Source organism: Meleagris gallopavo, chromosome 2 (genome assembly GCF_000146605.3).
Source record: "Meleagris gallopavo isolate NT-WF06-2002-E0010 breed Aviagen turkey brand Nicholas breeding stock chromosome 2, Turkey_5.1, whole genome shotgun sequence".
Taxonomy (NCBI): Eukaryota; Metazoa; Chordata; class Aves; order Galliformes; family Phasianidae; genus Meleagris; species Meleagris gallopavo.
In genome coordinates, this window is record NC_015012.2 from 77,549,789 (window position 1) to 77,577,742 (window position 27,954).

At 36.6% G+C, this 27,954-nt stretch overlaps 1 long non-coding RNA gene across 1 annotated transcript; it reads left to right on the forward strand.

The window, feature by feature from the left end:
- Window positions 1-16,708: 16,708 nt before the first annotated feature.
- LOC104909907 lies at window positions 16,709-27,670 on the forward strand. The gene is made up of 3 exons (XR_792675.2): window positions 16,709-16,818; window positions 19,205-19,293; window positions 21,016-27,670. It is a non-coding gene; the product is annotated as an uncharacterized LOC104909907 (long non-coding RNA).
- The last annotated feature ends 284 nt before the right edge of the window (window positions 27,671-27,954 follow it).

The window sequence follows — 27,954 nt, forward strand, 5'->3', positions numbered from 1 at the left end:
AAAAAAAGGACATTAAGGCCTTTTTTAATTATAAAAATAAGATTAAGAGGTGTGCATAAACTTGTCTGGAAAACGGCAGGCTTTGTGAAGTAAAATCATAAGAAAGGCTTCTGCTAGCCAGAGGTGGACAAATTCAGGAAATGGTGCGTTTCTTTTCAGTGAGATAGCAGCAACAGACACTAACTACCAAGGGAAGTGGTAGGCTTTTCACCTCTTCAGATGAAAACAGTCTGCCCTCCTGAGAGTTTTGCTTTTGCACAGCACAGATAGCTGGCTCTGCTTGGGAATGGTGAGATTACATGCATTTGTAGCATATGAGCAGTGAGAGTTGATCTCATGTTCTCACGGCATCGCTTTCCAAGAGCCAGTGCTGTAAGCTTAAAACTGAAATATGAAGGAAGTCATTAGTCAGTCTTCTATTCAGGTTGATAAATTATTACTCCCTCCTACAGAACTGGCAAGTAGGTTGTCTTTATGCTTTTGCCAATTACTGTTAGCAGCTTTCACCTTGCTTATACAATCCCAATTTTGAATTTCTCCAATTTTTCTATGAACTGCTATGCTAAGTGCTGTAAGGGTGCTAGCAACAGAAGTTCTGACAGAATGGTATTCAGTGAGAGATGACCAAATTCTCCAAGTGAAGCTCTTATGATCAGAGCAGTTTTCTTGGTATTTCTGTCCACTTGAAGCATGGTGGGATGGCTGGCATCACCTCCCCACATTCCTCTCTGGCCAGGATTCCAGTACGAGGAATGAAGAATCAGTTCAAAGCACCATTGTTTTCTGTAAGGAGGATTTTCTGCCAGCATCCCTCAGTGAAGATCTTCATGATAGAAAGTAAGGAACAGATATTCGTTTTGTTGATGCTGAGCACATGCTTCAGAAAAATAACTCAGGAGCCATTATGGATGTAAAGTTATGTGACTTTAAGACAGGAAGTTCTGAGAATACTAAGCTTTGCCTTCCTTACACTTACTTGTAGCATTTCCATCTCTACCTTGCTTTTTTGTCCTCAGCAGGATACCTTGATTTTGGGCATTTATGTGGGCTGAACTCCCCACATTGTACCTCAGATTTTCATAAATACCTAACAGAAGTGAAAGGAGACAAGTTTCAGTCTTTCATCCTGGGTAGTCTTTTCCAGGGAGGAACATCAGCCTAACAAGATGCTAACCTCTCTTGCTGACATTGCTCACCTAAATAAGTCGTAGCAGAGTTTGGCTCCTTTCATCCATACCCCTCTTGGCTGTTTCACCCATATTGTAGTGATGTCTAGAAGATGTGCTGGGGAGAAAAAGCCAGCACATGCTGGAGTCTTCTTTTAACTTCACTGACAAGAACTGATCTCTTTTTTTCAGAGACCTCTAGGAAGGCAAAGGCAGGAATGTTACTTAGGGAGCTTCCTTCCAACACTTCAGTGGACCATTCCCTATTGGGGTTAGAGTGGAAGCAACATTGTAGGTGCTTTTGTTGTGTGTTCAAATCACATAGATCAACAGTAGGCCTTTCCAGGGTCAGTACATTTTTATTTCTCTGTACCTGCACATTACACAGAGGATCAGTTCAGGCCACCTTTGTCCTTGACACATGCTGATTCCATCTGGGGCACTGCTGAGCTCCACAGTCAAGGAAGTGCTGTGGGAAAGGCAAAGGGACAGATAGGCCTGCTTGAGCTCTTTACCCACCTCCTGAACCGCAAGAGACGTCCTGAGAAGAAACTGTGTTCTTCATATAGGTAACCCCTGAAGAGTCCCCTTTCTGCAGGGGATATGAAATACCTGTTTACCATCCTTATTCATCTTGTACAGTTTTCTTGTTTCTTGTTAACATTCCTTCTCCTAGTCCCACCCAAACTCTGCTTTCAGATCTTCATTTGAGTTATTTTTAAGTAGTGCCAAAAATCTTCAGTAGTATTAGTGTTCTCTTCTGTTTCCTCTTTGCCTTCCCACCTACTTTCTCAGCTCTAGTTTCATTCTGTTTTTAATTGCAGCAGAAATGAAAGACTATTTGGTGATCCTGTTCCCACTCTTTCTTTTTTACAGCTGGTCCTTGCAATACGATAGAATTCTGCATGTTTTCCTCACCTCCACTCTCTTCCTGTCTTTTAGAAATGAATTTTGGTATAGTTAAAAGATTCTAAATGAAACTGTCAAGTCAGAATTTCTAAAACAGGCCTTTGGGAGAGAAAATGAATTCAACTACTTATGAAACTACAGTTAACATATAATTCTTGATTTAAAAAGTGAATGAAGAGTGGAAAAGGGACTGGATTTGTGTTGATGGACATGATATGTGCTTTGATCTGTTGACTGTACTGAAATTTTGATGGACTATGTTGAGTAAATTCCATTTTTTATCCTTTTGACATACCGACAAATAACCTGGGAATAGGATTAGACATCTGAGAGAAGAAGCCTTTAGTACTGAGTAGGAGGCATTCCATTATTTCTCTTTCATTTTGGACATTGACAGTAAAAGCTGAGGAACAGATTACTTGGAGAGGTTGAGTAATGAAGTTAAGTTTGTAGATAAAAATGCTTTATTTTCAAGTTAAGTAGAATGTGCAAAACATAGTGATGCAGGTATAACACAGATGAGAGGAGGTGGCATAGCTACAATCATCTTCAGTGTTTGACTATTTCCATGTGCAAAGTTTACTAAAAGCAGAATTTAAAGAATCGTGCAAGCAGCTAAATAAACAGATCTTTGGCATCATTTCATAAAAGAAGGAAGGAAGTTGAAGATTAACAAAACAAAAAAAGAAAGCAGACAACCATCTTTCATATTGCACGAGATTTATGTGGATCTCTTGTTAACAGCTAATCTAGTTTGATTTATAAGTGATTTGTAAATTCACTGAAGACAAATATGATCACAGTTTTCGTTGCAGCAGTGGTCTGAGAAACAACTGGTTATTATGGTTGTGTCCCAGTCTTGCAGTGGGAGCCAGTTCCTCAAGGATGGCCATTTGAAGCTGATTAATGATTACACAGTTTCAGTATTTTAGCGGAAAACAATAGTGACAAAATTAATTCTCAATAAGAGAATGTCTAGAAGGTGGCTAATGCATATGCAAATACATCTTTGAGTCATCTTCACATGATAACTAAGCTTCAGATTTCTCAGCTTTAATGTGAGAGTAAAATGCAAATAGAAACAATTCTGCAAGTGTTTAATCATATCTAATTTGTCAGAATATTTAGATACAAAGCAGAGAAATAACTAATTCATATCTGCTTAAGTATTGCTTGACTAATTACTTTAAATACAAAACAAACCACCAAGAGCCATATAAATATATTTCTTGAAAGTAGACAAGTCTAATACGATGTCATTTGGGAGATGTAAATGTCATCTTGACATATAATATCATAGTTACTGAGCTAGCCCTGTCTCATAGATAACCCTTAATTTAGAGAAGAAAATAAAGTATGTATGTATTTAATATGTACAATAGATCAATCTCAGGATCTTCAGGGTTGGGCTTTTCTATTGAAAATGATGATGAGCTATGTCTGTATTAAAATGATATTTAGAAGTTCAGATAAAGTTCAAATGGTGACTTGGTACACTGTTCAAAAACAAGTTGTGCTATGTTATATGTTTTATTCATAGTCCAAAACTTGACTGGATAAATAAGCTTCAAGTTTGAATTTACTGTGTTATGTTTTTAACAGAGTAATTGTTGGAGAGATCAACTTCTAAATGTTACCATAGCTGTATAGCATAAAAGAAGATAATATTCATCAATCACATTGAAAGAGAAAAAATCTGTCTATGATAACATATAAGCTTAAACTTTTTTGTAACTACTGATTTATTATTATAATATTAAGATCATTATGGTAGCAAAATCCTTTTGAGAGTCTGCAAAGATGTTTGTATACATCCATCAGAAATCCCACATGAGAGATTTTAGAGGCTTGTATCAACAGAAGCTTGCAGAGCTTTTACCAGCACTGAGATTATTTGATATTCATAGTTCTCAAGATGAACTTCATGGGAATGGGGCCCTTAGGCTGTAAGGAGGGAGGAGCTCTGACCTTTGCCTCTGTTTGACACTTCTGGCCAACGAAGGAAGCAAGAAGGACTGCGGATGTAAGGGGAGGGTAAAGATATAGAATAGTTTCTCTCCCTGCTTGTAAGTGGCAATGGAAGGACACATCCAGTGCTACAGTCTTTTAGCAATGTGTCTTTCTGTTTCCATTCAGTGATAAGTTGCATTTCTGCATCTACTGTGAGAAGTGCAGTGCTTAATGTAGCACAAGTGTGGTGCACAGCGATATTTAACTGGAAAACCTTGTTTGTTTGTTAATCATTCTGGGAGTGTGAGTAACTGATCTTGTGTGGTCAGTCCTGGAAGATGTCCACTTTGATGATCAGTAAACCTGAACCTATGGAGTTTAGAAAAAAAATATATAAAAAATCAGAGCTTTTCCTGCCTGCTTATTTTGCAGCCTGAAAACCATCTTTATTTTTTTCTTACCTAATTCTAAGACCAGTCATTCAGAGAATGGTTTGTATCTTGAAGATATCAGTCAGTAACATAAAACTAAAAAGTTCCTCAGTGACTATCTTCATCTGTATCTCTGTTTTGTCCTGTATATCCTGTAATATGGTGAAGGAGTTTGTTGTTCACTGTTTTTGAAGGAAAAAGAAAGCAACACAAAAAAGAATATAAATAAAAAAAAATACTATGACTGTATCAGGTAAACACTTCAATAAGCTTGGACGTGAAAGTATGCCACTTGTACTTTAAAAGGGTTACTTGGAAGTACTCAATAGTTTTGCTCACTTATTTCAGGCAATCATAGAATCACCAGTGCTAGAAGAGACCTCCAAGACCATTTAGTCCAACTACCCACCTACCACCAGTATTTGCTCACTAAACCATGTCTCTTGATACAACATCTAAACATTTCTTGAACAAATATTGCTGGGAGTTTATAATTAAGTCTGATACACCTAATTAATAAAAGCTATGTTCAAGAAAATATTCATTTTCTTTTTTTCTTAGACAAATACACAGCAGCTTCAAATTAAGTATTCATTTTTTCCAGAGAGGAAATACATCTTTCCTAATTCTTAAGAAATACTTTCACCTTTAGTTTTGAGAGACTGTTCTAAGTGAAATTTGTGGCAAATTCCTGTGTTCTGTTTTAGAAACCAGCAGATCTTCACCCTGCTAGCACACGTTCTACAACAGTGATAGCAATGAATCTCAGAGATGTTGCATGGTGCAATAGAGAGGACAAGACATCTATTCAGGGGACGGAGCTTCTGTTCCTGTCCCTCATATTGCTCTGTCACATGACTGGAGGGGAAATATTTCTCCTCTGCTCTAGTTTGTCTATAATGTGGAGGTGGATATTCATGCCTGCTTTCTGATGTAGTCTGGAACATTAATGAACAAATCAAATTATTTGATCTTACACTTACAAGAATGGTGCTTACAATTACATCTACACTTCTGCTTGGAGAAACTAGCTGGGCAAAAAAATCACTCATTATAACATGATTTTGAGAAATATAATCTTGACCTGACATGACTTTTTGCTGAATAAGTTAATTAGTTTCTTTTTCAAACTTGCACTTCTAATTGCACATATTGACAATTAAAATGGAATTCCTATCACAGTTTAGGTTCTATATTTTCGTGTGTAAGTACATTACTAAAAGTAACCTCTCAATACAAGATTGATTTGATTCCCCTTTTGGAAGGTCTTTCATAAAATACTGAAAAGAAGGAAATCAGCAGGTTTTATTTTTCTTTTTGAAGTCTCTTCTCTTCAGACATCGCATAAAACAGAAATCATGTTAGTGGCCATAGATACCAAAGTCACAGGACAGGCCAACCACTGCTTCCTTCCCAGAGGGCTGGAGGAGGGCTGGAGGCAGGCATGTGAGAGAGCCACTGACACCATCCTGTGGGCTGGTGGATGGGAAGTGCTAGTGCTGTGATAAGGACTGTTTTGACTTCAGGGCATTTAGAATAATTGGTAGAGATGGTAGTTAAGAAGCCATCAGTGGAACTTCTGTTTGTGTGTGAAGGTCAATTGTTTGGATAGCCAGTCTATAGACAGATAACAATGGGAATGTGCTGTGTAGCAACATCCATAATTTGAGTGCTACCTGAGTGCTACCTGAGTGCTACCAGAGCAGAGGGGAAACATATCTCAAATAGCAGTGAAGTTTGAATGCTTTTCCTATAAGGCATCTCCTACAGCAACTTTTGGAGATAATGCTGCATCCAATGCACTGGTAGTTTGACCCACAGAATATTTTGGTAGCTGCTATGTCTTCTCATGCCATTGTCACTGTAGGGTTTGTTTTCCTTTACTCTTTTGCCCTTTAACAGAATTCCCCTAATGAATTTTAGTTTGCCACTTCCTCTCTGTGTGTATGACGCACTTCTTTAAATGTGCACTCTGTCATGAGAAATACCCAGCAACAGTTCTGTGTGTTTCAAAACCAAGCCAGATCCCAAACAAAACCGACACATGGTTGTGCATGATCCTTATTGTGGATGAAGGACAAGAGAGCAAACACTACAAAGTACTCATAAAAGTCATTTGAATGCCATAGTAACATACCTGTGAGAACAATTTTTTGTCTTTTTTCATTCTTCTCCCAAGCTTAAGATTCCTGTTTTAAATGAAAATAACATAGTCTAGTGTTTTTTTTCTAGAAGCATATGAAATGTTCTTAAAAAATTCTTACTCCACTGTGGTAAGTGAACAACCTTACATGTGTTATTGAAAAAATAGTTGATAGCTTTTCCTAGAGATGTATATCACAACATTACAGCAACAGCTTGACTCCAGAAGGAACCAGAAACACAAGCATCTTTGCAGATTGCACTTTGTAAATACATGAATCAACAAGTCATTATACAGCGTGCCCTGGAACAAAGGTTAATTTACAGCTTTAGGCAACATTCATTCATTCAGAGAAGGACAACTCCATCAGGCTGACACTGCTTTGATTCACAAAGCAGTCAATATCAAACCTTTAGGAAAATTACAGAGACGAGATATTCTTAGGGATGTGAGAATCTCAGCAGAGATGACAGTTTCTATGAAAAGCTTGCTGGGAGTCCTATCTCCTTTTCTCAGAAGAGGTTTGTGACAGTATATAAATAAATATGTAATTGGGTATGAGTCAGCTAGTCCTGAAATTATGAGTGCCAGTGTTGGGATAATGAAATCTGTCAAAAATTTCCTTGAATAAAAACAAGCTTAAATTCTTTGTCCCTCAAATGAAAAATTCTTTGTCCCTCAAATGAATTTCTTAGATGCTTTATTGAAGCAAGTTTGGAACACAGCGACAAGGACAAGACTATTTTCTGGCATATACCAGAGTAAAAGAAGTACTATTTTAGCTTTCTTGTTTAAGTGAGGGACGAGGAAGACACAATTGTTCTTAGATTACTGTTGCTAGAGGCAAGTGTCTACAGACTGAGTAAGTAAAAAAGGAGCAAAGCGAGAGTTGAGAGGCAGCCAAAAATGAAACCATTTTTCAAGAGCAGGAGGATGGTGTCCCGAGATTGAAAAGCACTGTCACAGTCTCGATTCAAAAAGAGAAGTGCTGGCTGGAGTTTTCATTCACACAGCAAGCAGAAACACAGTTTTGTCACTGTGACTAAGGCAGTAGGGACTGTGTATGGCTACTGCTTACCTGGGAATCTGAAGGATAATCAGAATGATCTGCTATGCCTGTATTGTTTATTTTTCCAAAGTGGGTAGGACAAAGAGTGTTAGAGGACATAAAAGTCACCCCTGGAAAAATCTTTTTTAGACTACTGAAAACAACTAATCATTCATGGAGATCCTTCTTTTTATTGGCTACAAATTTTGCAGCTGCTTTCTGGCAGTTTATGTCAAATAAAGAATGGTAAAAGCTCTTTTAGTTGCTGTTTCCAGCATACACTAGTAGTTATAAAATAAGAATAGGAATAGGAAGAATAAGAATAGGAAGAGTTGCCTTATACCACAAGAAAAATTAACCACATTAAAAAGATTTTGTTCTCAGGATCCAATTAAACTCAGTGAGGAAGGCCAGAAGTAATTTTAAGCTCTGATTATGTAATGTCCCCTTCTACCTCATCATAAAATCTCATCTTTCTGTCTTGCAACAATGTCAGGGAGCCTGAACTCATCCAGCTACTTTCAAAGCAAAAAAGAATCACATTCAATGAATGGTACCAGTCATAACGCTACTGAGTGAAGAAGCAGTCTGACTTGAGTGATTATGTTTATGTAAGTTTTGGATTTCTTACTAAGTTTCCAGTTACTATGGAACTGTCAACACCTGTCAAAAAATGCTCAGGGTGTCACAATCATTCTATCTCACAAATGTCAAGAGTTTCAGAGTACAGAACTGGACAAACCCAATGCTTTCCTCTCCTGTTTGCCAAAGATTGGCCTTTATAGATATGAGCCAAAATTAAATAGTACAGACATCTAGGAGTAAAGGAGGATTTCAGTTAAGGTTTTCTTTCCCTCTGTCAAAATAATTGGATCTTTCTGTAGAGTATGTTTGTATTGTCTCCCTTTATGAGTGCGATTTTTAAAACAGTTTACCTGCCTCAGGAGCTGACTCAAGCTCTTTATTTCCATTCTGTCAAGGTATAAATCCATCCTGTTCTCATTAGGGAGTAAGCAATTGTACTTACTGTAGGCAATATGTTTGTCACATACTTCATATCAAAATCATCTGTTATAGGCAATGTGTACTGAGGCTGATCTTCCATCTGTGATAATTTTTCATTCAGGAATTCCCTGAGATAAAAATAAATAAATAAATAAATAAAATAAGGATTTTAACAAAAATATGTATCAACAACATATCCAACATACATTGTTTAAGCATATTTACTGTATATCAGAAAGCAGGCATGTGAGGCAATTGTGTTGTCTGTTTTTAGATGTGCTGTTGTGATGGATTCTGCAACACAGAATCAACAGCAAAAACTTAAGCTAGGCAATTGAACAGCAGAAGTTCAAGCAGAATTCAGATTTGAACCTTTATTCCTGGTCTCATGCAAGGATACCATACAAATCAAATGTAAAAAACACATAGGTAGAGAGGGAGATTTGTGAAGTATTGAATTTGTTTCTACTTATTTCTACATATATAAGTAATTCATTTAAATTATTTATAGTGTCTAAAGTGTAAATGCGTTTGAAACATTCTCATTTTCCCAAGGTTCTCCAATTATACTGAATTCATTCCAGACGTCATGTGCAAACGTTTTTATCCACACGCTGGAAACATTTGCTTATTTGTAGCATTCATATTTCATAACAAATGGTTGTGAAGAAAAATTCCATTCTAGTGAATTGTGGAAATGGACTTTACTGAGAAGTCCTTGTGAAAATGAAGAATATCTTCTTATTTCAGTAAAGCTGACAAATGTGCCAAACACGGGACTGTTAGCAGGGATGGTGCCTATGTCTGAACAGTGGTGTAGATGGACACTGGTGGTACTCTCAGTATCATCTTTTCATAATAGAGCCTGGAAACATACTGAAATGTACTGCAGCTCCTCAGTTTCATATCAGTGTTTCATTCCATAGGCAACCATTTCAGATTAAGGGAAGGTGTATGGCCAAACTTGGAGTCAAGGTTTGCATGGGAGACCAGGGCCATAGGATATGCTGTATCCTGCTAGCACGGCTCCTACAATAGACTGTAGGCTCTATTAGATTTATTAGGTATCTTTTTGCTTTGTAGATTCTGCTTGCCCACAGGTAAAGCAGGAATAAGTAAAGAAAAAAAAAAAAAAAAGAAAGAAAAAAAAGAAGTATGTTTTAAAGAAAATGCATTGATCATGAGCTAGGTGAAAATATTAAGTTCTTTAAGGTGATCTTATTAACTGCATAAGTGTTGCATTGTGTGAGGTTTCTTCATTTGTATTCTGCAAAAGACTGATGCCATTAGCACTTGCTGTTCAGATAAATGGCATATGCCAATCAACTTTAACTCTTGGAAAATTAGTATATATGGTTTTATGAATATGAGGCATTTTTAATATACATTTGTTACAGAAAAAGCTTTTCATCTATCTTGTTTGCATAAACATGCTTTTGTACATGAACCAGCCTCAAGGGTTAAAATGCCATAAATCCTTTGGCAGTCTGGGAAACTGTTTCAGTAGAAATACTTGTAACAAGTAATATTTGTGTTACATCTATACTTGACAAGGGAGTGGCCAAAGAAAATTTCCCTCCTAGGACACAACCTGTGCAATCATTTTCTGCTGTATCATTCTGAGGACAGGTAGGGTGACACAGATAAAAAACTTCTGACAATTTTGACATCTTCTAGAATTTATTGCTACAGAATATTAAATACACAATGTGTGCAGCTGAGAAGTTTGTTTCCTCAAGAAGGCCTCAAGCTTTAAAAAAATACAATAATTTTGCTTTCCATTTAGGTAGATATATACTGCCCTACTAAGTTCAGTTTACCTTGGAGGACATGTGCTGAGCTCTGTGGCTGTGGTTCATGAATGTTGGCAGTAAACTGATCAGAGTAGACTCTTTTAGAGATATACCTCCATTTTGCGGCAGAAGACTAAGCATTGCACTACAGCCTGGGAGAGCTCCTGTCTGGGACTACACTGCTGGGGTTAGCATCAGTGATAAAACAGTTATTTACAAAATTCCCCTTTTGGCCTTAATTTATTAGCTAACTAAGCAAAAGAGGACTGATAATCTGTGGACAAGCAGGGGAAAAAAATCTAAACATGCGTATTTGTTTTAGCCTACACTTTTCTTTACCAATTCCTATTTGGAAAATGTAGGTCATCACCAGTAAAGTGCATTTTCTTCATACCTAAGTTTTAGGGTGCATAGCTATTTGAAAATGGAAGTATTTTAGACTTGTGCCTGCAGAAGTCTGTATTTTTTTAAAGACAGATGTGTAGGGATAATATAAAATACATTCAAGCATTTCCTTGTGTGTTTTTAAAGTATCGTCACCAAGGTTTGACTCAACAGCATTCTGCTTTATCTTAAGGCGTCCCTTGTTCATTGCTGTCTTTCCCACAGGGATCACTTCAAGTGTATAAGTTTTATCCTGTTAAGGCTTTCCAGTTTAGACCTTTCTCAGCATGATGTTACAGACTGGTTCTGCCCCTGAGGGGTTTTTACAGAGCCCTGTAAGGACTTTCTGAGTGATGGCCTTGAAATGGTAAAATCTAGTGCATTGAGACTCCAGGACAACCTGTTTTTCCTTTTGAAAATTATTCAAACAAGAAGAAATGGCAATAGATGCCTGTGACATGCTGATAAAAGTGACTAAAGGATTACCTGACTCCTGCTGAAGTTGTCAGAAAGGAAAGCCTGACTGATCTATAAATACACGGAAGAGAGCAAGCTATTATCTAGCAAGCACTAAGCACAATACACCGTTCTGGCTGACATGCAACTTAGTTATGACAACAACTCCCCACCCTGGTATTCCAGTAAACTTCATAGGCTAAATGGGAAAACAGCAAGAAAATCTGCTAAGGAAAAGAAAAATAGAAGCAGAGATTGAAAGTGAAATTTTTGTGAGTTTAAATTCTCTTAATGTAGTCAGCCAAACTTGGTTTTCCAGCTGAGGTACCAGATTTTCAAATGGTTTGTTACCTACACAGATGATATAAATACTGATACTGAAGTATATTGGCAGGTCAAGCAGCCTTTTCTCTTTCTATTAGAATGATATACTGAAATGGGTTTTTAAGGTAGGAATTTCACCCGCTGGAAAGATAATTATGGATGACCTAGACTACACTGCCTTTAGGGCATAGATTAGGTCTTCCACTTTTGCAGAGCTTTGATGACCCTTGTAGCAATGTAGAAATAGACAATATTTTGTGATCTGTGAACTAAATTCTGGAAATACGTGACATCCTGCTAACAGGACATACCTATCTGATTTTGGATTTTTGTAGTGCATGCAGAGCTGAGAAGGAATTAGAAAAACATGCAGAAGTCACCTGCTGATATGAAATATCCATTTGATTTGGATGTAGTTTTATTTTAAAAACACCACACTAAGAAAAGAATTATTTACCTGCCACAAAAGGCGTTCTAAGAAGATCTCTGCATTTGGCAGGTGTAATAGTTGTATTATCTATGGTAAGGCTTGCTTGATGTTTCTCACCATCAAACTCTTTTTAACCTTGCTTTTAAAGTTGCTTTTAATCTTTCTGAGTTAGGACTTAAGTTTTCCATGCCATACCTTTGCCTCAGGTTGTGTTTCATATTTTATGATTGGAAATAAATCAGCTGTGTCTGAAAGTAACACAATAGTTTTAGTGTTTCCTTTTGTAAATCCTTACAGTTCTATACTTCGATAACAAGGCTTAAAAGTTGTCTTTGGAATACACCTCATAAATATCTGCCCTAATCCACCTCCGAAATATTTCATTTATACACAGCTAGGAGACTTTGTAGATCTCAGCAGCCTGTCCCTACTCATCATAATCAGCCTCCTCCTAGTGCCACATTTTGCATGTGCAATTTCACTACAACAGTTGGGCATATTCCCTGGGTCTGGTGCATGAAAGTCACTCCTCTTGAAAATAATGCCTCATGTGAGGTCTGGTCATAAGATGTTGGTCCCGGTTTTGTTACTGGAACTGAAAATAAAAGCATCTCAACTTTACCACTGTTACTCACACACTGTAGAAGAAGAATGTGTTTAGTGTGAGCAAAAAGAGGGGAAAAAGCTAGACTGTGGAGGAAAGAAGCAAGAAGAATCAACAGAAGAGCCCCAAAAGGAGTTTCCTTCCAAGGAGTTATAAGCATAGAACACATTAATGAATGCAGCACAGTAGCCAAGTGACGATAGGAGTTAAACAGAAAAATTATTGTGTGTATCCATGTAGTGAAAGACTGTATTGCCTGATTAAGTTTGCCCAGGCAATTTTCATTCTGGCCTTTTTTGACCTCTGAATGCTTGGCTTTGAACTAAAGATTTCTTCAAGCTCTTGTAACATATAATGTGTCATATACAAATGATGTCTTTGTTTTAAGTTTGTCACTTCACTGCTTCTTCCTCTTCGCTGAAGAAAAACAAAAGTCACAAAAGAAGATCAACAGCAAAGAAACATGTAGTGGTAAAAAGTACTTTGCGCAAAAATTTGAATTGGCAATTGGAATCTGTTATCTGATAAAGAAATAGGCACTTTTAATATGAAAAAGAAGACAGCTATACTCTTCATCAAACCCTTCCTCTCTAATATGCAGAAGCAATTGCACATTTTCTCCACAATAAACAGAGAGCTGGCTAACTTCAAGCTTTCTACAGAGCACAAGAAGTGGACTTTCAGAATTATTTATTTATGAAAAACACAAGAAACAAACCCTGGAAATTCTGCTTAACAAGCCAACCAGTAAGCACAGAAAGAAAAAAAATAATAATTGAAATCACAAGATTGAATAAGGATTGAAACAGCTGTGAAATGAAGTGAACTTCTGAAGCAGTAATATTGATCTTGCATCAATACTCTTTTTGCCTGTATTTTTGCCACTTCTTTCAACTGCTGGTGGAAATATGATACAATTCCCCTGCCCCTTCAGCAGGGGAGTAAGCTGTTACTATTATTCATTTGCTAATAATTCAAAGAAAGTTTAAGTTAATTTATAATTAAAACTCAAACTAATCTGATATATGCTGGTGCAGAATTATGTTTAGAAGAAAGAAAATTTTTTTTGTGCTGTTTGTTTACTTCTTTTACTTTTTAGCCTGTTTTTCAGAGAGAAAACAAAACCACCACAAAACAACCACTAAAAAAGTACTCAACAGCTGCTTTATAACTGGAGATGTTTCTGATCCCAAAAATCTGGCTTGCTTGCCACATCTGTATAGTGAGGGGCCTTCAGATATGAAAGAAGTAGTGGCTGCCTGTTGCAAGAGGTTGTGCTTTGCAGATGGACAGGCAAACACAGCAGACAGAAGATGTCGCATTCTGGAGACCAGAAAATACTTCCTAAATACCTTCTTCTTCAGTGTCTGGACCCTGTTTTTTCTGATTTATTTATTTATTTATTTTTCCTGAGAAGAGTTTTTAGTAAAAGAATGGAGGCTGGGTTTGCTGTCAGAAGGCACAGACCTGGCTGTGACACTCCATTACCACCTCCCCTTGCCCTCTCCGTATTTCTCACCTCTATTTGTGCAAGCTAACAGTCTCCTTGAGCTAAGTTTCCAGATTTTATTTCCACATGTATACATGTGTTTACCTGCGTCTGCACAATTTGTGGCTTCCAGTCCCGTGTTCACCTAGCCTACAATTTCTTGAGTTTTACACTGCAGAAGTGTACAACTGCTGGTATGACTCAGATTAGAGTTCTTTACTTTTTGAATTGTCTGACAGAAAATCCTTTGATCCACCCTTAGTTTTCTAGTTTTTTTTTCTTGCTAATCCCACAGCCAGTTTGTTTTTTAGTAGCTCTTACTTTGTTGTCCATTAGCAATCTGTTAAACTTCTAAGTGTTTTTTCTTTAGAGAGGCTTGCATTTGAAGACTTCCCCATTTGAACAGTGGCCACACCACAAGCAGATGGATACTGAGTGTGTCTCACTGGCTTAGAGCAGTCCCAAAGTCTTATATCTCTTCAGCTCCCAAACAAAAAAAAAAGTCAAGATATTATTTTTACTGCCAAATAAGTGTTTAGGGAAAATATCCAATCTGAGTTCATGTATTATGCTTGAACACTTTCCTTGCAGGCAGAGCCACAAACATGACTTAACAACCTTAAGGACTTCTACACCTGTCTAGACCAAGAAGAGGAAGAAATTTTCATTGAACAAAGAATGTGGCAGGAAAACCACAGAGACATCTGACTTCCAGGCAGACTGTTATATTTCAGATGCTCCTCTGCTTACACATATATAAGCTATCTATCCTACTTTCTCTAGTAGAGACAATTTGAGATTCTGGGTCACCTCTCATTAATGAAGTGATCCTATAATTTCTTGATCAAAAGTAATAGATCATCTGCAAAAACAGCTGCTGGAAAGACATTGGAAAGTAGCTAGAAATAGAGAAGAAAGCACCTAGTTGGTCTGTCCTTTAACCCATCTTACATTCCTTGGGGACCCAGAATTCATATGATTGAACTTTGTCAGGCTGTATGCTCTGGAGACAAGGTGCAGAAATTCCAGCACAGAGTGTACTGTATGGGGACTAGATGTACAGAATTCTCTGCACTAGGAGAAATACCTTTTTATTCTCAAAGAAAAATTATTCCAAGGAATCATTTCTGCAGTATTTTAGGCTTCATGTCATAAAATGTAGCACAAAAGTATTGGAAAAATATATAACATTTTTATATTTATTTTTGGAATGACAAACTCAGCGTTGCTGAAAAGAGATTTTTAAAGTTCCTTTTTAATTACTTGTGCTCTGACTTGTGCCCTGCTGCTGGCTTTTCAAGTCCAGTTTTCTAGAAAGTCTTGCTTAATAACATCACATTTGGACAGGAATACTTTGATTTACAAACCCTTAGAGCTCCAGTGTTGTAAACATGTTCCAGCTCTTAAGCGGAAAATGAGCAGCTACGTTCTACTTAGTATCTATAAATCCATATGTATTCTAAGAAGCATTTTCCAGTGTTGTTCTGGGAGCAAAGTGCCCTGCAGGGCTTTTCTGAAAGCTGGTTACTGAAAGATGATCAAGCATGTTCGCTGTACAGGATATGTCTGGGATTTTTAAGTGACCTGAAAAGCAGAGGTTTGGCTTTTTTTTTCTTTCTGTAGTCAGGCAGCTCCAACAGGGTTTTAGAAAATTTCCCATCCTTCTAGTTGATAGAATAAAAAATGTTACATGCTAGAGTTTTATATAAATATTTTATTGCTCATTGTTAATTTTCCTGACAACGCACACATTGGAAAAACAAATACAGTACTCTTATTCTTTTTCTACAGTAACAACACAGATGCTTACTGGAAGTGGAGAGTTTGGTCCCTATTGTTTTAGGTTAATGTGGAGCTGGGAGTGCAATAGAATAATAGAAACAGAATGGTTTGGATTCAAAGGGTCCAATAGAAACCAGTGTAATTGCTCCCCCAAAGCAACTGAATGCCAAAAGATAAATCCTGTTAGAAAACACAAAATGGATCCAGAGCTGTAGAAAGAGACCTGCATAGATATGTACTGGGAGTTGATATATACCTGGAAAAGGTCTGCAATGCTCTGACTGGAGTAATAGAATATCCAAGAGAACAACTGCATATGATACGTATTGAAAAGTATGGAAAAATTAATGATTCGTTTATTTTTGTTTCCATGGAAGCATGCAGAGTGAGCTGCATGGAACCATAATGGGACATAAGGTGAAATTTAATGAAAGCTTAGTACTTTGGAGGATTCCACACTTTCTTTGTGCATTCTATTACAGTTCTTTGTTATGCTGCTGTTCAAATGATTGGGAAAGGCTTTATTTTGTTATTTTTATAAATGTTTCTGTAACTATGTATTTACATATAAAGTGCTGAAAAATGACATTTTTACTGACTTAAAATATGCCTGGCTTTTCTTTAATCAAATCCAGCATACCACTCTAGAGAGGGATGCTACAAGAAGGAGTTAAAATCTATTGTGTGGGAGGTGTAGCTTACTTGCCTTCAGATATTTACAAGTTAAGTAAAAGCTTGTTAACCTTTGCTCCTTTTATAGGGTAATTAATCTTTCTTTTTTAAATGCTCAGCCTTTGTGAGGAGAAAGCTCATGATTTCCTGCAGCTGTTTCCTCAAATAAACCTCTACATTAATTCTTCCTCTACTTTCACCTATTTCATATTTGTTTTGCAAGAGTACGCAGGTAAGAATGTTTGGGAAATCTGTTTGTGGAAATAAGAGCTAGATATCAGAGAGCTAAAATCCAGCAATGCAGTCATTGTATTCTATCATAATAAATGCATTCAGTTTAAATGGTCGATATAAATCTGTCCTATAAATTCAATCTGAAAAGTGTAAAAAACAATGTACTTTTTTAGCAAATTATTTCAAATAAGGACTTTGATATTTTTCCCCTTGAAAAGATAAAATTTTCATTTAGGAGTGAATTCTATTGTCTACAGCAACTTTTCCAAGACTGATGGATTATTAATTAATTTAAAAAAATTGAAAGGACATAAAAATCACTCTGACATGTTTTTCTTTTAACGTTCTACATGTTTAAGCCAACAAATAGAATATTTTATGAGGTGAATATCATTTTCACGTTAGCTGAGTATATATTCTACTTCTATGCCGGTCACTCTGAATGTAATGTCTCCTATTTATTTCCATGAACACTGCTGAGAAGAGTACTATAACACTGTTTGATAGAGAAAATTGTCAGCTACAAAACATTATTTTTCAATATAGTCACCATCATTAGCTGTGCATTTTCGTCATATTGACGGGAAAGTTCAACCTCTACTGACATACCACCATCATTTGACTCTTAAGTTGTGGGCTAATATAATAAAATAGGAGGCATTACTTTTGGATCAGCCTTGTACTATTAACAAGAATGCTACAAGGCTGTGTAGATTCACACCTTTACTTTCTGTCCTGAAGGTTTCTCAACTTATGCTGGTATTTCTTCTTTGGAATCACAGCATAAAATTTCCAACAGAAGAAAGTAGTCAGTGGGATGGCCACTCTCCAGGTTGCTGCTAATATCGTCTATGCTACCTCAAATATTGTAAGAATATTTTTGTAAAACTGATTTCACCAAATTAAGTCAAATATTTTAAAAGGTCCACAGTGACTTGATTGATGTCATAAAATCCCATTCAAAGAGAGGACCTATATTAAAACATCTAGGAGTTATTTCCAGTAGTTTATTGAGTGAAGATTTGAGTTCATTAGAATATTTTTACTACACATGAATAACTTCATTCTTAAACACTAACAGCTGTACAAATGTAAAGGTCGAACTTGTAAAGTATTTCACTCTCTGAATACTTATTTAGCTTCTTTTACTAAAGGTAATATTACGTATTCTGATCACTACTCCAGTAGTTTTGCTTCCGAGAAAGCTAAAACCCTTCTGAGGAAATAATTATATAAAATCATAAATATTACTCATTTTACTTTCTTTTTAGTTCTATTTTTGTCACCTGCTCATCTTATTGCTTTGTTTATTTCTTCATTCTCAAATTTAACACTATTTATCACTACTTTAAAAATATTTACAGCATTAATTGATCTCTAAATCAACTTTTTAATATTATCAATTTATTTTATGTTAAATCACTTAAGATTTTGGTAACATTGCCTTGGATTTCTCAATCTTGTCTTGCATATCCTGATTTTCCTTTCTCTGTGAAGATAACATTTCTTTTGTCTGTACTTTCCATACTGTGGTGGTAGATATTTCCCAAAGGAGAGAAAATAAAAAGAAATACTCCTATGCAAATAATAGCACAAATAAGTAAATAAAGTGAAATTTTCGCTGGTCTTTTCTCTGCCTTTTCAGTTAACTGTGTTTTTCTTCTCACGTTTGGTATCACGATTATACATGAAGGCTGTTCTTTGTCAAATTTTTGTAGCATGAGATGCTTTGAGAAAGTGAAGATTGCTGTGATTATTAATGGAAAACAGTTTTCACACTGTACCGGATTATATCACTCACATCAGAATGTGTTGGTCACTTGCACTGGGAGGGGGCATAGAGAACGCCACAAAATGCTTCTGGTCAGCTTTGCTGTAATTATCAACAATTTAGAGAGTTCATATTAAATAGTTTTGATGGCTCTTTACATATTCAAATATTTAAAGACAACAAGTGTATCTGAAATTGTTTCTAGGATAATATTCAGGGAATTAGGCTTGTTGGTAGTTTTTCATATAGGAACAACAAAAAAAAAAGCTAAATTCTTGCATAAATTATTAGTTGTGGATTTATTATATTTTGAAGAAAAAAAGTGAGCCATTAAAATAGGTGCCATCTTCATCTTATCATGTTTTGACTATGTGCAACATTAATGCATCAACCTTTCTACTTGTAATTTTTTTATTTTACTTTTTAATCTCTGGTATTTTGGTACCAGTATGTTCCTAGAGAATTCCTCAACTATAACGTATCTTCTGTGATGAAAGCACTGGTATGAAAAATATTTAGCCTGAGCTGCCAACACACACCAACACAGTACCAGGAATAGTATGGAACTGAGCTACTTCGCAGTGCCTGTGTATAACACTGTTTACTTGCTAAGTTGTAGGCATACCAGTGTGAGGTGTCTTTCCTTGGAGAACCAGCCCCACTCTTCCCTCTGGCTGCAGCTTTCCTCACCTCAGTGAGCAGGTTGGTGAAGGGAAGCATTTCAATCTGACACCTCCTAAGAAAAGCCAAAGGGGAACAGATGATGGTGGTTTCTCATGGCTCTTTCACACACATTAAGGAATGATGACAGTACAGTGAGCAATGTACTGAAAGTATGTACTATAATATGTTGACATTATTTACATGAACTAATATTTTTCTCTCTAAACTTCCTGTTCCTCTATTCTTTTTCTGTTTCCAGAAAGATAAGATGTGTGATATTAGCTATCTAGAGAGACAGAACAGTTGATACTGAATGGATTTAAGTATCTGTGTCAGAGTAGCTGAACAACTAAGAATCCAGTTATTGATCACATGTATTTGAGCAAAGTACTACAGTGTGACTCTTGAGCCTCTCTTCATTCATTCATTTGCTACTGCTCTGTTTTACAGGAGGCTGCCAATGTTCTGCATTTAGCTTTGCAATAATTGGAATCTAATCACATAGACTTTCTAACAAACAAGGATTCTAACTGGAAATCTGGCTAGTATCTTGCTCCCTTGTTATTATAGTAAATTTGCAATTAATATATAGAATTAGTGGGCATAATTACAGTGGTAGAAATTGCCAGCCAAAAGTCAGGAACTACAGTCCATGTAGTTTTGCTGTGCTCAGCAAGGGCAGTTTATGCATAGCTGACTGCTATGGAGATAGCTGCTTTATCTAATCTTGGCAGCAAAGTTATTCAGAGGGCAGTGCTGAGTTTATGCACCATCCCAGGAGATCTGGTTTGGTGACTCTGAAGGTTATTTATTTGTTCCTTGCTGGCAGAGATTTCTGGGTTTTTGTTTTTGTTTTTGTTTTCCTTTTACAATGACCATAAAGCTGAGCAGTACGAGATAATGGTCATTTCTTCTAAATGACAGCTTTTTTTGATCTGTCTTTCTGACCCTTGTGGAGACTTCCTTGGATGTATCTGCCCTTCCCAAGGAGCTCGCTCACCACAGGAGAACAAGCAAGGCAATAGCAGGCTCAGTACAGTACTCCAGAGGCAATTATTCATTGCATCAGGTCTGTCCTTGTGCATGGAGAATACTGACTGCAGAAGAATATCAACATTTTAAGATACTGGAATTTGCAATGTGAAATACTAAAGAGACAGACTATTTTAAATCCTTGAGTGTAATGGCATATTTTCTGCTCGTGCTCACATGGTTTTATTTTCAGTGCCAGTTATGCACATTTGATCATAGGTAAAAAACTCTGTGATTTTTTAATTGACAATTACTGTTTTTATACTCTTAACATGCAGAGGCTTGCAGTAAACAACAGGTCGGATAGGGCCAGTGAAAACTAATGATTGCTGCATTAATGGTGAGATGTGCCTGTTGGTTGAAAAAGATAAGTTTAGTGCAGCCTACAAAGCCCTGAACCCAGATTCATGGCATCTTGCCTGGAGAGTGAAATCTAGTCCAACAGTAAATCACCAGAATTTGTTCTATTTGACTGCATTAAAGCAACAGCCTTAAAAGCTAGGACCACCAACTAGGTTGATTTTATTGCATATCTGCTGTAACCAAATCACTGCAGCTTTTTAAGAGTCAAATGTTACTGAGATGACTGAGAATATTATTTAGCGAGTAGAGGATTGTGCTGCTCATCCCCCAACAATCTGATATACTTAATTTTCAGTGCACTCCTGTCTGATTTCCTTCGTGGAAGTTTCACCATACTGAAATCATATATTTTTTTTTACTTTTCAGATACCACAACCTTTCTGTTCTTGCTATGAATATTCTAGCCATCACTTTCATTTACAAAAAACAAACAAAAAAACCATCTTTGAGATAAAGCATCATTTCAGCTTGCCGTAAAGAAGAGGATAACATTTTAAAGAACAGTTAACTGTATTGCAAAAATTTTCCGTTGTTGGAGCCTAATGCTGCTGGACCAGACACTTTCCTGCTTTTCTGACTCTTAAGAAATATCTTGCTATTACAGCTTGTAATATTTAAAAAAAAAAATTGGTTTGTTTTCTTTATGCAGAAAAGAAGGCAAGACAGCTTTCTTCAAGGAATTCAGTTGAATTTCTTAGTATTAAGGATATAGCCAAATTTCTTGGGGGGAGGAAGGGAGGCTGGGAACAGCAAGACTTTGCCTAGAAAATGCTTCACAGCTTAAAAATATAGTCATAAGAGTTTCAATTTGGAAAACCAGTGACCCATCAGCATTTCCACATGTTACTTCTTCATAATTTGGAAATATGCTGGAAGTATAAAATGTTACTGCCTAGGCACCTTTGAACTGTTGCAAGCCACATTATTACCTGAGTAAAAAGGTAACAAAACCCACCTATTTGTATGCAGGAATAGCTACTCTTTTGGATGAGGAGGTTTCTGAAAAGTTATCATAGCCTTACAGATACACAGAGATATTGGGATTATGGGAGAGGTACCTTGACTGATGAACTGGGACTGAAGCAAACAACAAGTATACAAATGATCTGGAATTAATTTTACATGGAATCTTTGATTAATAACAACTCCAACTTAAACACTTAGTTTCTAGCATAATATTGGAATTTGCTTTTGTGTGCGTGTGTGTTGTTACTTTTTTTTTTCCATTTGTTTGATTTTTGATGGGGAAAACATGATATTCTATGAATATCTCCTTTAAAAGACTCCAACTTTTCATTTTACTTGCAGCTTTCTCAAAGGAAAAATGTCTGTCCTACATGGTAATTCCCACACTCCTACAGTGAGCATATAACACAAGGAAGTGTCTCAGAGACAAATACACGAATTCTTGGTAAAAATATCTGAGAAATAATTAAGAACATTGTTTAATTAATTTTGCTGTACACTAATGGTGTGGGAGATTGCAAAGTGTGCAGAAAGACAAGATGAAACTTGGGAATTCTGATCTTTAACAAGCTCATCTAGTTAGTTTTTAGTATTGCTGGAAAGTGAAAGGCTGCTGGCCCTGTGACTGCAGGTTTTTGGTGTATCACACCTCTGGCATCTTTCTCATCTTTACCGAATAAAAATAGAATAAACAGTATTTCTTTGACATTGTGGGCCATTGTGCTTCAGTGCCATCCTACTATAGGGTACCAGTTTAATTTTTGCCTCTTCTCATGAAACAAGTAAACTTTCACATACTTTACAATTAGCTTTTACAGGATTTTTCCCACACTTCCCATTCATTTTTTCTCCATGAGATGTGCACTCAAATCCTTTAAAGATCTTCTGGTATAGGCTACTACTGATCCTTCTCCTTAGACTGGTGCTGTTAAACATGTCTTGCAGAACCTCAAAACATTTGTATGCAGAGCTGGTTTCTCATAAAAATAAGTCATTGGATAATATTTGCAAATGTATGTCTTTTCTCTTAATAACATGACTTATCTCTAGAAACTGGCATTTGCTTTCTAATGGAGTCTATTTATTTATCAGAGCTGTTAGTACGGTGTCATAAAACTGTGAGATTCCATGGATGATTTGGCAACTCATTCGAGCTAGTTAGTGGGGAGTTTTTAGCCACTACCAAGTATGATGCAATGTGGACACTTCTAGGGTTCTAATCCTTGTGGTTGTTTGCTTAGTAAAAAAATTTCTACCAGCTAGACTGATTGCTTTTTCATGCCTTAAATCAAACATACCTGGAGGCCTCAAGATGAGAAAAACAAATATTTGAACAACACTGTTTGCAGGGTTCTCCTTAGTTGGGTTCCTTTCTGACACTTTCATTTTCCTGCCTGGGCACTTTTCAGAAACTTAAAAGGGATACACAGAGATCAATGATACCTGAAAGCTATATGAGAGAGCCTATTAGTCAGTGCTTGAGAGATGTAAGAGGAGATTATGAGCATGAACAGGATACCCTTTCAAAGAACAAAAATAGAAATAAAGTGTGAGGGCAAAAATTTGCGCAATGTATAATAAAAAGGTTTAACAATCAGTTCCTATTTATTCCCTGGTTTGAGAAAAAATCTGGTCTTACAGAAAGCACTTTAAATTGTATTTTCACTGAAATTAAGAAAGGTAAAACTCTCACTCTCAGTCTCACCATAGATAGTGAGGAAAAGCATTTATATACAGTGGGAAAAAAGAAGCAGGCATAATTTCATTGTTGCATTTTTGCTGTTATTGTTAACTGGATGGCATTTTTACTGGAACACAAATGCAGAAGGTATCTCTTTGGGCCATTGGGTCTAGACCTGTGCTGTTGCAGACCATATCAATATGCGTATAATACCCTCTACAGGTAAGTGAGAGAAATCAATCAAAAAAGCTACAAGAAGTCTTTTGTTTCTTAGTTCGTTTTTCTCAAAATTTAATTTCTGAAATGATTAGAGAGCCTTTATCTAATTTCCAGGCTAAATTTCTCTTTATCTTTTCTTACTAGAGAGCCATACTCCCCACTATATATACTGTAAAAGGATTAAATTGACAGAGGGATATTGTTACAATTTGCGAATCCAGTTAAATTCTCCAGAGCAGGGAAATAGTGTGCCAATACAAATATTTGCACTGTACTAAAAATTAATGTATGTGGAAGAACATAAATTGAGTAATTCAGTGTGAGCTTTTAAGACTTCCACATGATTTTTATGTCTCACTTGAAGAACACAAAAAGATACGTCAGTAGAGATCTCTGACAATGCAACCAGACACATTGCTCCCAAGCTGTAGATTATATTTAAGAGGTCATAGTGAGAGAAATCTTTTTCTTTTCCTGTTACATTATTTTCATTCATAAAAAGCCTATATAAATCTACTAGCTCTAAAGAGGCTATCAAATGAACTGTAAATAGTTTTGAAGAGCTGTATGCATGTAATCACATTTATACATATGAGTGTTCACCTTGTGATATCAGAATGGCCAAATCCTGCACAGACTCTGCTTCTCTCACCAGCCATGCAGGAACAGAAGATCAAGGAAATTCTCATCTGTGTGACAGACACTTCTGTAGACTTAAAGGGAACCCAAATCTATTTCTGGAAGAGGCACCATAGTCCCCAGTACAGGCTAGGCTTTCTGTAAGGGCTTCCTCAAAGCTTCCTTTCCTACTTCAAGGAAAATGTGTCATGGAATATGGTGTCACTCTACTGCTCTCATGCTGTCCAGAGGCAAATGAGGCATTGCACTACTGTTTCTACCAAGGCAAAAAAAAATACACTGAGGAATATTGCAGAAAATGGATCCTTGCTCTACAGAAAACTGACAGGCAGAAGGGAAGACAGGTGACAGCTTTGAATTAATTTCTGCCACACGTGGAAGCAGGCTGCAGGTTATTATATATTTCACATTTGCATGTGGCAACAAATGTGCTGCATATATGGAAAGTATATACGAAATAATTTCTCAGGTAACTGGGTGATCTGGTCACTGAGCCTATGTCATACATTTTAAACATTTTCCTACTTTGTACTAGTTCTTATCTATTTTTATGTCATTAAGATATCCCAAGAGTGCCCCACCTTTTGTAGATAGTCATATTTGTCTGACAACATAGTACAGAGTATCCCAGCCACAGACTGTGTGCTGCAGTGCAGGATGAATTCCTGAAGAAGGAGAATTTCCATACATGTGAGAATTATATTCTGTAAGGCAACCTGTGTTGTTAAGGTCTGCAAAGCACATTTGTCTCTTGGGAATCCTTGCTCATTCTTGTTATTTCCAGATCTGAATTTAGGAAATTTAGAAGTTTAAAGCCACAGCAATTTGTCACCACAAAAAGGCTGTGGCAGATCTTAATCCCAACAAATAGGTTATGAAAGCTGGTCTGGTTTTGCTCCAACTCTTTCATTATCACTATCAGTAAAGTTTATGGAACAATTACTGATTCATACCCTGTTCAGTGTCACAGATCTCGACCAGAGGGACTTAACTGATTGTCTCCAAAAAGACTGTGCTATATGAATCTAGAAGCATTTTTGGAAGCTTGATTAAGAAATGGAATAAGCCTGTACATCTTAAGCAGACGCTGCTTTGAAGGAAAGCAGCAAAGCACAAATGTGACTAAAATTTTTCTATCAACCTTCAGGCAAATTCCAGTCAGAAGGACAAGTGCTGCCTTGTCCATACCTCCTCTTTCTCCTCTCTAAAGCGTTCATGCAAGTATAGATTTGTTTATACAGATAGCTACAAAGAGACATATTTACTAAAGCAAGAAAATTCTACTCTACATCTAGAGTAATTATTGTTCTTTGTAATTTTTGTTACCTGCCTTTTCTCTTGCCTATAAAGTTGCTACCATTCATATGAGATGAAAAAGAACAATCCACATGGAGTCAGTTAGAAACAACAAAGAACAGTGAGCAGACAAGTTAATCTTATATGCTTTCCAATATATTATATTTGCTTGGTAATTATTTAGTCAATATCTTGACAAAATCAAGTAGGTCTCTGCATTATTCCCAAACAGAGGAAGGTTTAGTTGTGTTATAAAGACAATGAAAACTTTGATGATAGTGATGAAAAATACAGTTTGACAAAAAACATGCTTATTAAGTTTCTGGTAATTTTGTTAATATTTTTCTGTAACAGGGCAAAACAGAAAAAAACAACAGTATTCACAGCAATCTTAAGGAGGTTTGACAGTCATTGATCTTGTATTAATGCTATGGTAATAGGAACTTCTACAGGGTAAAAATGGTTGCAAAGAGGGAGCTATTGATGCTCATATATAAAGCATAATAGAAAGTCTCATCTCTCTAAGACGTCTATTGTCAGTGATTAAATGTGGAGGGGAAGAGTCAAGCAGATATCTGCCAGTCTATACCGACTTGCACACAGCTATACTTCAGATCTGAAAAATAGTCTGGAAAATGTTTTAACAGAATAGTTAAAAAATAACCAGCTATGATGCAAGCATATCCCTAGCCTAACAATATGAAGGATTTGAAGGATGGACAGTTTGTTGGATAAGGAAATGGTTGGAAGGTTGCAGCCAAAATGTTGTTGTCAATGTCTCTATGTCCAGGTGGAGACTGGCGTCCTCAAGTGCAGCATTTCCAGTCCCTGGAGAGACCAATAGGTCCTATCTGTCCGCTGGAATGCCTGCATTTTATTAAAGTCTATTAGATGTGAAAAAAGCAAGTCACACGAGTACTGTAAATCAGATTATTTCCTCTACACCATTTATTCAGACTTATTTAGAGGACAGTAGGCAGATTTGTGTAGACAAAGCATTCTGTAAAGAAAAAAGCATTGTGTCCTACTTCGGGTCCCTGATTTGAGAGGGACCTGGATGAGGTTGGACTCTATTGAAATAATTTGTTAATATTGTCCTACTCCAATATTGTAGAAATGGGTTGGATTTTGATGGACAGAGTTGCCCCTTTTCCCAGCCTTGTTAGTGCTCTCTGTTCCCCCTTCACTTGTTTCCAGCTGGAAAGAAAGGGAGCAGGAACCCAGTACTGAAACCAGTGCTGTTGATGTTTTTTTAGAATTTCCCCATTTATATTCCTCTGGGTGATTTGGAAGCCCATGACATCTAGTCCACAATTTTGAAGAAAGATATCATTTTGATAATGTAGGTGTGGGGAACGCGGCAAGCAAGTGTGTAATATGTGAAATTCTCTGTCAGTACTAAAGCAACCATAAGCATTTGAAAGTGAATAGCCTCTTTTGAACAGCTGTATGGATGACCTCAAGTGACTAGATATAAAGACGTGCAGTTTGAGGCAAAAAGAATTCCAGGAGCTTGGGATGTTGCAGACAGCTCTGCCTCAATATCTAGATGCTCTTTTGAGCTGACAGTGAGACTGAAGAGGCCTGTAATAAAGAGCTTGACTATTTATATTTGGGCTAACGCTAGCATTCAGAGAGGAGTATTTTTCAGAGGAAATGATCTAATAGCTTCATAGTGATAGAGATATAATATATGTCTTTTTCATTTGGGAATGTGCTAAAATGCTTTGTATGATTCTCTTTGTACTTCATATTTACAGTTACAGGCTGGTGGAAATATTTACACCCAGTGAAAATCATGGTGTGAGGGGAATTTCTGCCTCATTTTTAAGAGTAACAGCCTTGAACATAATTTTGTGCTTCTGTCTCCAGTGTCCTCTGCTGAACAGAAGGAGACTGCTCAGCTGTAAGTCCTGGCCCCAGAATGCTGAATCTGTAATAAAAAACTATTTGAATCCATGAATAAGAACTGCTTTCTGTTAGTTATCATAACTTCTGAGTGGCCTTGATAAACTGCAGAGAGAGAGTACTGTTTCCAATTTGACATATAAGCATTGTCCTTGCCATAAGGTCTTTGTATCACTAAGCCCTGATTTTGATTGCGTGTTTCCAGATGCTAACATAGGAGAGATATTAATGAAGGATAATGTTAGAAGAAGTTCTGTATACACATAATTCACTACTCTGTCAAATGGTCTCTCTGTAAATATTTTGAATTTTAAGAACCCATATTTAATCCTCTCAAAAATAAAAGATAATATTTAGTTTAACAAAAAGCACATTATATATCTTCTGGAACATTTACTTTTCTGGAACAGATCTTGCCCTTCAGCATGTATCATCTTAGTTCTTTTATTGCAGTCTTTTAGGTTTCAGCAATAACTACACGTTTATTAGAGAATAGTGTCTGAAAATCATTCTCTTGTATATAAGAGTACCTCATGCTTACACTGTAAGACCTTTTGCATTCTAAAGATACGGCACTCTGAACAGTCAAGATAGCC